At 41.1% G+C, this 10,217-nt stretch overlaps 1 long non-coding RNA gene across 1 annotated transcript; it reads left to right on the top strand.

Moving 5' to 3' along the window:
• Positions 1-2,646: 2,646 nt before the first annotated feature.
• Positions 2,647-5,440, top strand: LOC112206272 (uncharacterized). The gene is made up of 3 exons (XR_002940506.3): positions 2,647-2,721; positions 2,881-3,777; positions 5,242-5,440. It is a non-coding gene; the product is annotated as an uncharacterized LOC112206272 (long non-coding RNA).
• Positions 5,441-10,217: the final 4,777 nt, after the last annotated feature.

Below are 10,217 nucleotides of genomic sequence, written 5' to 3' on the forward strand. Positions count from 1 at the left end.
AAGGACGCCCCTGTTTTCCAGCAGACGGGTGGTTCAGGAACCAGAATATTCTTTGAGGAGAGCTTGACATGACAGACTATAATGGCTCAAACTATTGAATAAATAACATGCACTTTATAACATCCCTAATTATACAATTGCACAATAGTCCATAACAGCTCCTTACGGACTACGGAGTAAATACTAAGCATTTCTAAAAGTCCATAATTATGTAATTACTTGGTAGTCTATAATTAAGGACTATTGGGTAAATATATAATTGGGCGGTTTTTAAAATCTATCATAAAGTACTTTAAAAAATGTGACCGCAATAAAAGAAGGAAAAAAAGAGAAACTCAGTCGCAGAAAGCCATATTTGAATCTTTTATTTTTAATAGGTCTCACTAAATCTGAATCTAAGCAATTAATGCTGAAAAAACGTTTCCCATCTCCCTTCCTGTCTTTGTCTGTTTGTAGCAGTCCCTGTTTCCTGGGGTTTGAAAAACCCGAGGGCACCCTGGCCACACACTGTGGGAGCGCCGGAACAGGAGTGCGCTATCCAGCGCGCCACAATTTCTGGAGTCAGGTGAGAGAAATGCATTGAGTTTGGGGTGGGGGGTGGGAGTGGGGGGGGTGGGGGGTGGGAGTGGGGGGGGTGGGGGGCGGGGGGAGGACACCTGCCCATTCCCCCAGCAGCCGTCCTGCCAGTTACCCAACATGACAATGAGCAGCAACGTAGCTCGGGAATGAAGAGAAAGAGACCAGCGTTTTTCTAAGCTTTTGGCCAGAATTTGAAAAAAGCACCGGGAATGGAATGTCTAAGGTGAGGGTTTCTGAAAAGACGGACGCCTCCACGGCGTTTGCTGCACACACTGCGAGCTGTGAATGAGAGAGGAAACTGAGATGTATGTGCGAGAGGAAACACCAAGCTTGTGAAATTCAACCACCTTCTGTGGCTTCTCTTTAAATCCCCCAATTTTCATCCGCATTGTTTGACCACCCGCTCCGCTGGACCTGCCTGGAAGCTCCTCTCCAGCCTGGTCTTCCTTCCTGCCTGCCTTTCTGTGATTTTGCCTTGAACACTCAGACGGAGAGACACGAGGTGGCCGGCACCCGGTGGAGGAGGGGCCCTGGGCATGGCTGTCCGCGCTGCTACTGGGGTCTGAGCCTGAAGCTCAATGCAGGGGGTCCAGGGGGCCGGGACAGCCTGGGTCAGTGACCCGCAGCTCGAGCGACACACGGGAATCACAGAGCAGTGGCTTCAGGATGATTGCTGCTGGGTTTAGTTGTACATATTTTAAACTCTTTTCTGAAAATCTCACACTCTTGGCTCCTGCTGACCTACCTGAAACTGCACTGACAGTGACCCACTTCCTTAATTACTCCATTGTGCCCAGCTACACAAATAGCTTCTCAGCCAGACCCTGAGCACTCATCTTGCGTGCTCTGTGCCGCCGGCGCCCTCCATCGCAAATCACCCCAGGGGGCCTGAAATTAGGATTCTGTGATGGCCCCGAATCCGCCGCAGCCGGAGGGGACGGAGTCGCCGTACTACTGGGCACCTCTCAGGAGGAGGGAGTCAGGTCACCTGGGTGGGCAGGTGACTCACAGCTGGGTCCTCAATCAGCGGCTGTGTGGTCAGTCAGATGCCTGAGATACAATTTCTCCGTGTAAAAAGTTTAGGAAGAGCTTCTGAAACAGGACTGTAAAATCCAATCAATAGTAGATAAGAAGAAGGGTTTGTAAAAGAAAAAAAGGAGCAACAGCAGATAAGCGTCCAGTTAGAGCATATGTGCTCTCCTCCCTTCCCGGATGCATGGGAACCACTGTGTTCCCAACACGGGCACCTGGGCTCTTACTCAGCAGATTTGGGAAACTGGAAATTGGCATTGTAATAAGCACACAGGTTCCCCTGATGCACAGAAGCTCTGAAGGTGGCCAAAGTTCTTAAACAAGTGGCTTTCCTGAGAACTTATGAAAGAAAAAAACACATAAAATGTGAGAAACAGCTGGGCACAGTGGCTCACACTTGTAATCCCAGCACTTTGGGAGGCCAAGGCAGTTGGATCACCTGAGGTCAGTAGTTCGAGACCAGCCTGGCCAACATGATGGAACCCCGTCTCTACTAAAAATACAAAAATTAGCTGAGTGTGGTGGCATGCACCTGTAATCCCAGCTACTTGGGAGGCTGAGGCAGGGGAATCACTTTAACCCAAGAGACGGCTGTTGCAGTGTGCAGATATCACACCACTGCATTCCAGCTTGGGTGACAGAGCGAGACTCTGTCTCAAAAAAAAAAAAGTGAGAAAGACAAGTGTATGAAAATCTGTTAATGATAAGAAGTATCCACTTTTTATGCTCTTAGGAGAAATTAAAGAGGAAGAAACTAACATTTGTGACAGGCAGAAAGCGCTCTGCCTGACTGTGCTTGATGAGTCAGGAGATAACTGGGGGGTGTGTCCTAGAAGAGCCGCTGCAGGTGTGTTAAGAAGTTTTTTTTTTTTTTTGTAGTTCATACGTTCCCTCTTCCAGGTAGGAATCTGGAAGGCCTGATGAAGAGTATTATTTAGACAATCCTTTGAATAATCTCATGAATCACTAAATATCTATTCAAGTATTTGTTCTACTCTCTTCCCGTCTTGTATTGATCTTTTTATTATATGACCAGGGAATCACTGTTCTCCATATACTGAAGAGTCCTGTAAGAAAAAGGACAGCGCCATCCCCAAGTCAGACATTTGTGTAAGTAAGTGTTCCCTCCAAAATCACAGTCAGGCAGAACATTAGACATGCTCTTGAAATCTCTGGTCTGAGGCTCCATAAAGAAAGAGATCAACATTAATGACTCCACCCACTTTGTCATACCTGAAGAGCCCTTGGCTTTTTACATTCTTTTTACAGGTGTCTTAGCTCAACAGATGCCGTATTAGGAACACACATTATGGCTCCACTATCTAGATGAGGCTGCTGCGGCTGAAGGAGTTTCAGTGACCGTGCCAACCCACGTAGTGGCAGAGGTGAGACCAGAACCCACAGGGTGACCTGCCAGAGGAGGACGTGTCTGAGAGGGAGCAGGTGTCATTAGTCATTTCACTGAAGTCAGAGGTAAAACTGGGATTGCTGGGCAAGGCGGGACATGGGGGTAACGTAAATGTCCAGGGGCTCCGGCCTCGAGACCAGAGTGCCCCGGGGAGCACAGGGACCTGCAGGAGCTGCCTCATGACACGTAACTCCAGGATCAAGCGGCTGGGCTGAGAGGGACATTTGGGGGAGTATCGGAGAATGGGGAAAAGTGTCCAGTGTCTAAAATCTTCCCACAGCTTTGACTTAACACCTCAGTGGCCAAGTCAAAGTCAAAAAAGAAAAGAGAGAGAGAGAAAGAAAAGATGCAGAGTGCAAACTTGAAAAGCCATTTGTTTCTAGATGAATTTCCTGGGCGGCAGTAACAAATTCCTACAAACAGGGTGGTAAAAACAACAGAAATGGGTTTTCTCCAGTTCTGGAAACCAGAGTCCAAGATCAAGCTGTTGGCAGCATTGGTTCCTCCCCAGGGCACTCGGGGGAGAACCGTTCCCTGCCTGTCTTCCAGCCTCTGGTCTCTGCCTGCAGGCGCTGGTGCTGCTCGGCTTGTAAACAGGTCATTCCCATCTCTCCCTCCGTCTTCACGTGGCCTTCTTCCTTCGGTGCCTCTGGGTCGCTGTGTCTAAACTATGAGGACATCAGTCACTGTATGAGGAACCACCCTAATCCATAGAACCTCATCATAACTTGGTTGCATCTGCCAAGACGTTTTTTCAAGTAAGGCCACACTCACAGTTTGCAGGTGGGCATGTGTGCTTGGAAAACAACGTCCAACGCATTACAGTTTCCCAAGAAACAAATTCTATGTGATCCACAGCAGATTCCGGACTAGTTGCCAAGTCTTCTGGGCTTGAGTCTAATTCAGGGTGAACTGAAGATTCTGATTTAATCCAGGATCATTTAAGAACCCTTTTGTAGCAAAAATAAAATAAAATAAAATAAAATTTTAGAAAAAGATTAATTTCAATATCAGGGACAATAGTGGAATTTTCCTGACTAGGTAAATTTTCCTGACTAGGTAAATCTGAGACAATGGTGGGGTTTTCCTGACTAGGGTAAGGCTAAGGCCAAGCCAACTCTTTAGAGCTTGCTCAATGAATTTCCTCTTGGCTGCATCACCTAGAGCCTCCCAGAACAGAGCCCCATTTGGGGATAGACTTCAACTCCACAGCCTTTGGTGGGAATTCACTGTGTGACAAGGACCATGGTGCACTGCAAAACCAACTGGCTCTGTTGATGTGATGGTGACTGGTGGACAACAATACTATGACTTATAATTGACTCAAGGCAAAACATGTTAAGGCTTCTAACTTCCAGCAGTCTTCTGTCTGCTAGCCATTTTTAAACAAATGCTATTTTGATCCAGGAAAAACAAACGTTGTAATTGATTCAAAGGATGGATATAAGCCCTTCAACTTGGGGATTGGTTGCTAGTGAAGTTGTTAGGGAATCCATCTAGACCATCCATAGCCTGCTCCCCATCTACAGTGAGTGCTACCTCTAGAGGCGTCCCTGGGTGAGACCTTCCCTTCAGCACCAGTTGTGTCATTCATGGTCCCCTGAACACCCCAATGCCAGGGATACCCCCAATTTACTTTATTACTCATTCATTCAACCCACAGATATTATCATTTCTGTGATCAAATGCATTGTATACATATTGCAAAATTTATGCTCAAAATTAATTTCTGGAGTTTTCCAAGCCCAACTCAGTTTAAAATTACCTCTCAGTTCTCTGAGAAATAATTAAGTGCAGCAAATTCTGTTCATACGGGAGAATTATTCTGGATTTAACAGGTAAATTTTACTTAGGTAAATTAAAAACTAAAGACAGATTTTTGTGCCAGTTGCAGTGGCTCACACTTGTAATCCCAGCACTTTGGGAGGCTGAGGTGGTTGGATCACCTGAGGTCAGGAGTTCGAGACCAGCCTGACCAACGTGATGAAACCCTGTCTCCACTAAAACTACAAAAATTAGCTGGCCGTGGTGGTGTGCACCTGTAATTCCCGCTACTAGGGAGGCTGAGGCATGAGAATTGCTTGAACCCGAGAGAGAGAGGTTGCAGTGAGCCGAGATTGTGCCACTGCACTCCAGTCTGGGCAACAAGAGCGAAACTCCATCTCAAAAAACAAAACAAAACAAAAAAACAAAAACTAAAGAAAGATTTTTATATTCATCAGGTAGAATGACAGAGAAAGCTATTGATCTCTGAACTACTCTAGAAGATACAGAAGATCCTTCACAGGTTTCTGCAAGCACCCACTTCATTGTCCCACCCAACTCCTTCTCTCCTGGCTTCCCCAACCCTTGGCAGCTGCTAATCCACTCCCATCTCTAAAGACTTGTAATTTTGAGGACGTTATACAAATAAAATTGTACAGCATGTTCTCTTTTGTGACTGACTTTTTTCACTCAGTATAATGCCCTTGAGATCTGCCCAAGTTGCTGTAGGTATCCATAGTCCATTCATGTGGATTGTTGTGCACAATTTCATGGTATGGGTGTGTCACAATTTGTTAATTATTGACATTCGACTGCAGAAGGACACCTGGGTTGTTTCCAGCTTAGGCTTGTTATGCATAAGTCTTCTCTGAACAGTCATATATAGGTTTCTGTGTGAACACGTTTCCACTACTCTGGGATAGAAGCCCAGGACTGCAGAGCTGGGTCATATAGTGAGTGGCTCTATGTTTAGTTTTTTAAGAAACTTCCAATCTATTTTCTAGAGTGTGTGCAACATTTTGTATTCCCATCATCATGAAAACCAACTCCTGCTTGCTTCTCTGAACGCTTTTTAACACTTCCACAATTATTAGGTTGCTTCCGCCATATTTATGCTGAGCTGTGTATATCTATTTCAACCAGTTAAACCCATAGAAAACTTACAATCCATTTTAGTTGAGAGGGACAGTTTCTAAATGTGAAGAAAATACATATCTGGATATGTTTTTGTGAATAGCGCACTTCAAACATTTATATTTTTGAATATGAAAGAATATTTTTATTATGAAAGAAGGCTATATTAGTCAGTAATGTACACTGAAAGCCTTTTTATCTTTCAAAATTGTGACTTGTTTGTAGGTAAAAATGACATGAATTACAATGGGTGACTAAAATATAAAATTAAAAATTCTTAATTTAAAACAAATGCATGTGTATTATTCTTTCAACCTTAGTTGTAGAGCTAATTTTTTTTTCTATTTTTAAGTATGGGATCAGTATGTTTATTTGCATGAATAACCCCATAAGGCATCATCTACAGTTCAGAAGTTGAGTTTACTTATGGTGGAATTAAAATGTGAAGATGCTGGCAGAGCAATCACAGAGCAGGTTCTTCTAGATTTTAATGCAAATTTGTAAGTCTTTTACAATTTGTAGCACACTCAATACTTTTTTAGTGAACCAATTAAAAATGCTCAGTTATCAAGTGTTTATAGAAGAATAAACTATGTTTTTGTAGATATAAAACACTTTTTTTACTCCTGTTTTAAAGGTTTATATAATATTATTTCAATAAAACTTTCACTATTAAATCATGTAAATAACTGGCATAATGAATATTGGGGCTGAAAATACTAAATGCCACCCAGTCAGTCTGAAACCCCAGTGGTGGGGTCAAGTGTGCCTGGGAGTTGGGGTGGGCCCATGGCTGCTGATGCCAGCCTGCGTTTTGCGTGTCCAGACTAAAGTTTAGAGAAGGACTGGAGCATATTGGCTACTCGTGTAAGGCAGTTAAATGGAGATGCACGAAGGAGTTTATCTGTCATGTGCTTTGAAAACAACAAAACATGATTCCACTGATACCTTTAAATACTTAAAAATCGCACAAAACACTTAGCTTTGCATAATTACAATAAAGGAAGTTAATCTTATTGACTATCTTTTCTTTCTTAATGTAAAACCATTCTCCAATATCTGTGATTTGCCAATAATTTTCTGAAGACAATGATTAAATTTTTATAAGGAGATAAAAATGTGTGAGGTATGTATGTGTGCGTGTGCAATTATGTTTCATACTTGATTCTATTTCTTTAGTATGTGAAGAAGATGATTTAGTCAATATTTACATGCTTTTCAGCAATACAGTAGAACTTCAATTAATTTTTTAAATATAAATTTAAATAATTAAGTTCATTTTAAAATGTAAGTTACAGCATTTTTAAAAGAGGTGATGGTTTGTTCTCTGTTGGCTTTGTAACAAAGTGCAATCTAGTGTGGTTTCCAGCCTTGCTCTTGCTCGCAATGCCCCGTCCCCCTGCTGCCTGGGGTGCCTCTCTCAGCACTCTCTCCTCTTGGTTCTTCTCAGCATCAAGTGCTCAGAGTTCAAATGTTAAATAACTGTATTACCACACTGCCACCACTCAACAGAAGCACCAGCATCCCAACAGGCATTCCCATTCAAAGAGCTTAGATCCAATTTCTTTTTCATCCCAATAAAACCGTTCTGTGTGTTATTTGGAGGCTCAGATCTGCCTCATGCTGCTTTTCCTCTTCCTCCGTTTTTGATCGCAGTGGCTGGGCCATCGTTCATGCTGAATGTACAGGGAACTGTCATTTGCTAGCTGAGTCGTTCCTCATTGTCTCCCAGGACCGCGTAGATGATTTTATTCTTTACCACTTGTTTTCAAAGCAGCCAGGTACTTCAATGAAGACGTCCCATCAAAAATCATTTAAACAGAGAAAATATAGCTGGGTAATTGGCTACTTATTTATCTATGTATATTTCTGTTCCTGTGTTCTTTTCTCATTCATCAAAGGATTTTAAGCAACATACAAAAATGTGAAAATTATAGGAATGTGAAAATGAGTGAGAAATTGAAAAGGAAGAGAAATAACGTTAGGGAAGTTAAATGAAACCAAGGAAAAGATCAGTACCCAATACAAATGCCCTAAGATCCAGATCCAAATCCAATTTCATAATGCTTTTACTCTAAATGCCCTAGCAAAGTAAAGAACAAAATACGATAGTTAGGACATTACCAATATCCAAATGACAAAGACACATCCGTTGCTCTAGGGAAGGAAGTGTTCATGATGCTGAGACTAGAGAGAACCTTCCTCATGTATTCATTTAATATGTCCAGCACTCTTCCGCTAATACAATAGTGTATTTGTTAAGGCTTATTTTTAAAAGCATCTCCTAAAATCTTATATGAAACCAGATATATGGGGATCATTGGGCCTTTTAAAGGTCTCTTGAACATTTTTAAATATAAATAAATTCTGGCTTTAAAAAATAAAATAAGATAAAAGTTTAAAAAAATCTCCTAAAACAAACAAAAAACTATATTCCAACAACAACAAAATAAGAGGAGTTCCGTAAAGACAAAATATTTCATAAAGTGTCAAATGCATGCAGTCTAGGCACGTGACTTTTGGCCATCTTGGATTGTTCTAAGAGGAAAATTGAGGATAATTTTCAGGAAATCAACAAAAATAATATTTTTTTCACCATTGATAAACAGCATTCTGCATTATCTCAGTACAAAGGGGATAATATATGCTCAGAAAACAATCTAGGGTCCTCTCCAAAGACAAGCAAATGAGAAATAAGAGGTTCCTATTTCCATATTTAGCTGAAAACCTCAATAAGTTTAGTTCAGGAAAATATTAAGAAGATGCAGGTAATGTGCTTCCTTGACTTCAATATGCACATAGTCTCAGATTTTGAATAGTCTATAAGCAGGGGAAAACTTCGTAGTGCCAGAAGAAACTTGTCTGCTTCTAGGCAAGGAAGTCAGTATGAAATAGTTTATAGTGTTCATTGCTCTTTGTAGCCTGGGGCGGACACTGTCTGTTCATCTGATTTTCACCCCATTTGTGTTATTTTCATTGGAAACACTACATGTGATTGAATTCTAAATCAGGTTTGAATCTCTAATTGTTGCTTAAAATGGCTTCAGAAATACTTCACGATGATGCATCCGTTAATAAAAAGACAGTGTGTATGAAGCAAACTGTTATTGTGAACGGGCAATGGTGAGAGAATTCTCTTAGGCATAACGTCTTTGGCTTATTCTTTAGAAATGTATCATTGGACTGCAAAATACAGTCATCACTAGACTATTTGACTCCATGAAAGTAGAAACTGTGTCTGTTTTTATTCATTATTATAGCCTCAGAATTTTTAAATGTGCCAGACTCATAGGGGATGCCTAGGAATATATAGTTTTTATTTCCTATAACAATTCAATCAAACACATGCATTTTTTTGTTGCAAGTGTAGTATATAATTTTTATTCCCTCCTCCTGCTTTGATTTTTTTTTTCAAACACCTGGGGTGTAGGTTTCAGTTAAAACGGAGGACAATAGGTGTCTACCCACAGGCCCACATAAACAGAGAGAGGATCAGTGATCTACTATTAACGTTAGATCTCATTGCTACATTGTGTTGAAGAGCTGTTCTCCAGAGTTTCACACATAATGTTCATCTCAAGAGAGAGTAATATCTCGCTAATCTAGTTCCTAACACAGGCACAGTTTTCATAGAGAATTATGTCTACCTCAGTATTAAACTTATTATCCCAAAATTATGTCCCAGTATTGGACTTCCAATCTTATGCTAGGCTCCTTTAGCCTTTAGTCTTGCTTAAAAATTTTTATAGTTACAACATTCTATTTTGAGCTGATGACAACTGAACTTCAATTGCACACAAAAACTCTACACTCTTCCTCCCACCCACACACATACTATTTCTTTGACGTCAGAGTTTACTTATTTTTATGTTGTGTATTCATTAGCCAATTTTTGAAGTTAAACTGATTTTTAATAATTTTGTCTTTTAATTTTATGCTGTGGTTGAAAGTGATTGACACACTATTATAGCATTCCATTTTTCTATATTTGTCTATGTATTTACCTCTACCAATGAGCTTTACACTTTCTGCTTTCATGTTGCTGTTGAGCATTCTTTTGCTTCAAAGTGATGATGCCCTTTAGAACCTCTTATAAGGTAGTTCTAGTCATAACAACATTCTTCAGTCTTTGTCTGGGAAAGTCTTTATCTCTCCTTCATTTGTAAAGGACAGTTTTTCCAGAGGTAGTATTCTTGGTTCGTAGTTTCTCTTTTAGCTCTCTGAATACTTTATCCCATTTTTTTTCTGGCCTGCTAGGTTTCTGCAGGAAATGCACTGATACTGCAATTAAGGCCCCTTT

Source organism: Pan troglodytes, chromosome 17 (assembly GCF_028858775.2).
Source record: "Pan troglodytes isolate AG18354 chromosome 17, NHGRI_mPanTro3-v2.0_pri, whole genome shotgun sequence".
NCBI lineage: Eukaryota > Metazoa > Chordata > Mammalia > Primates > Hominidae > Pan > Pan troglodytes.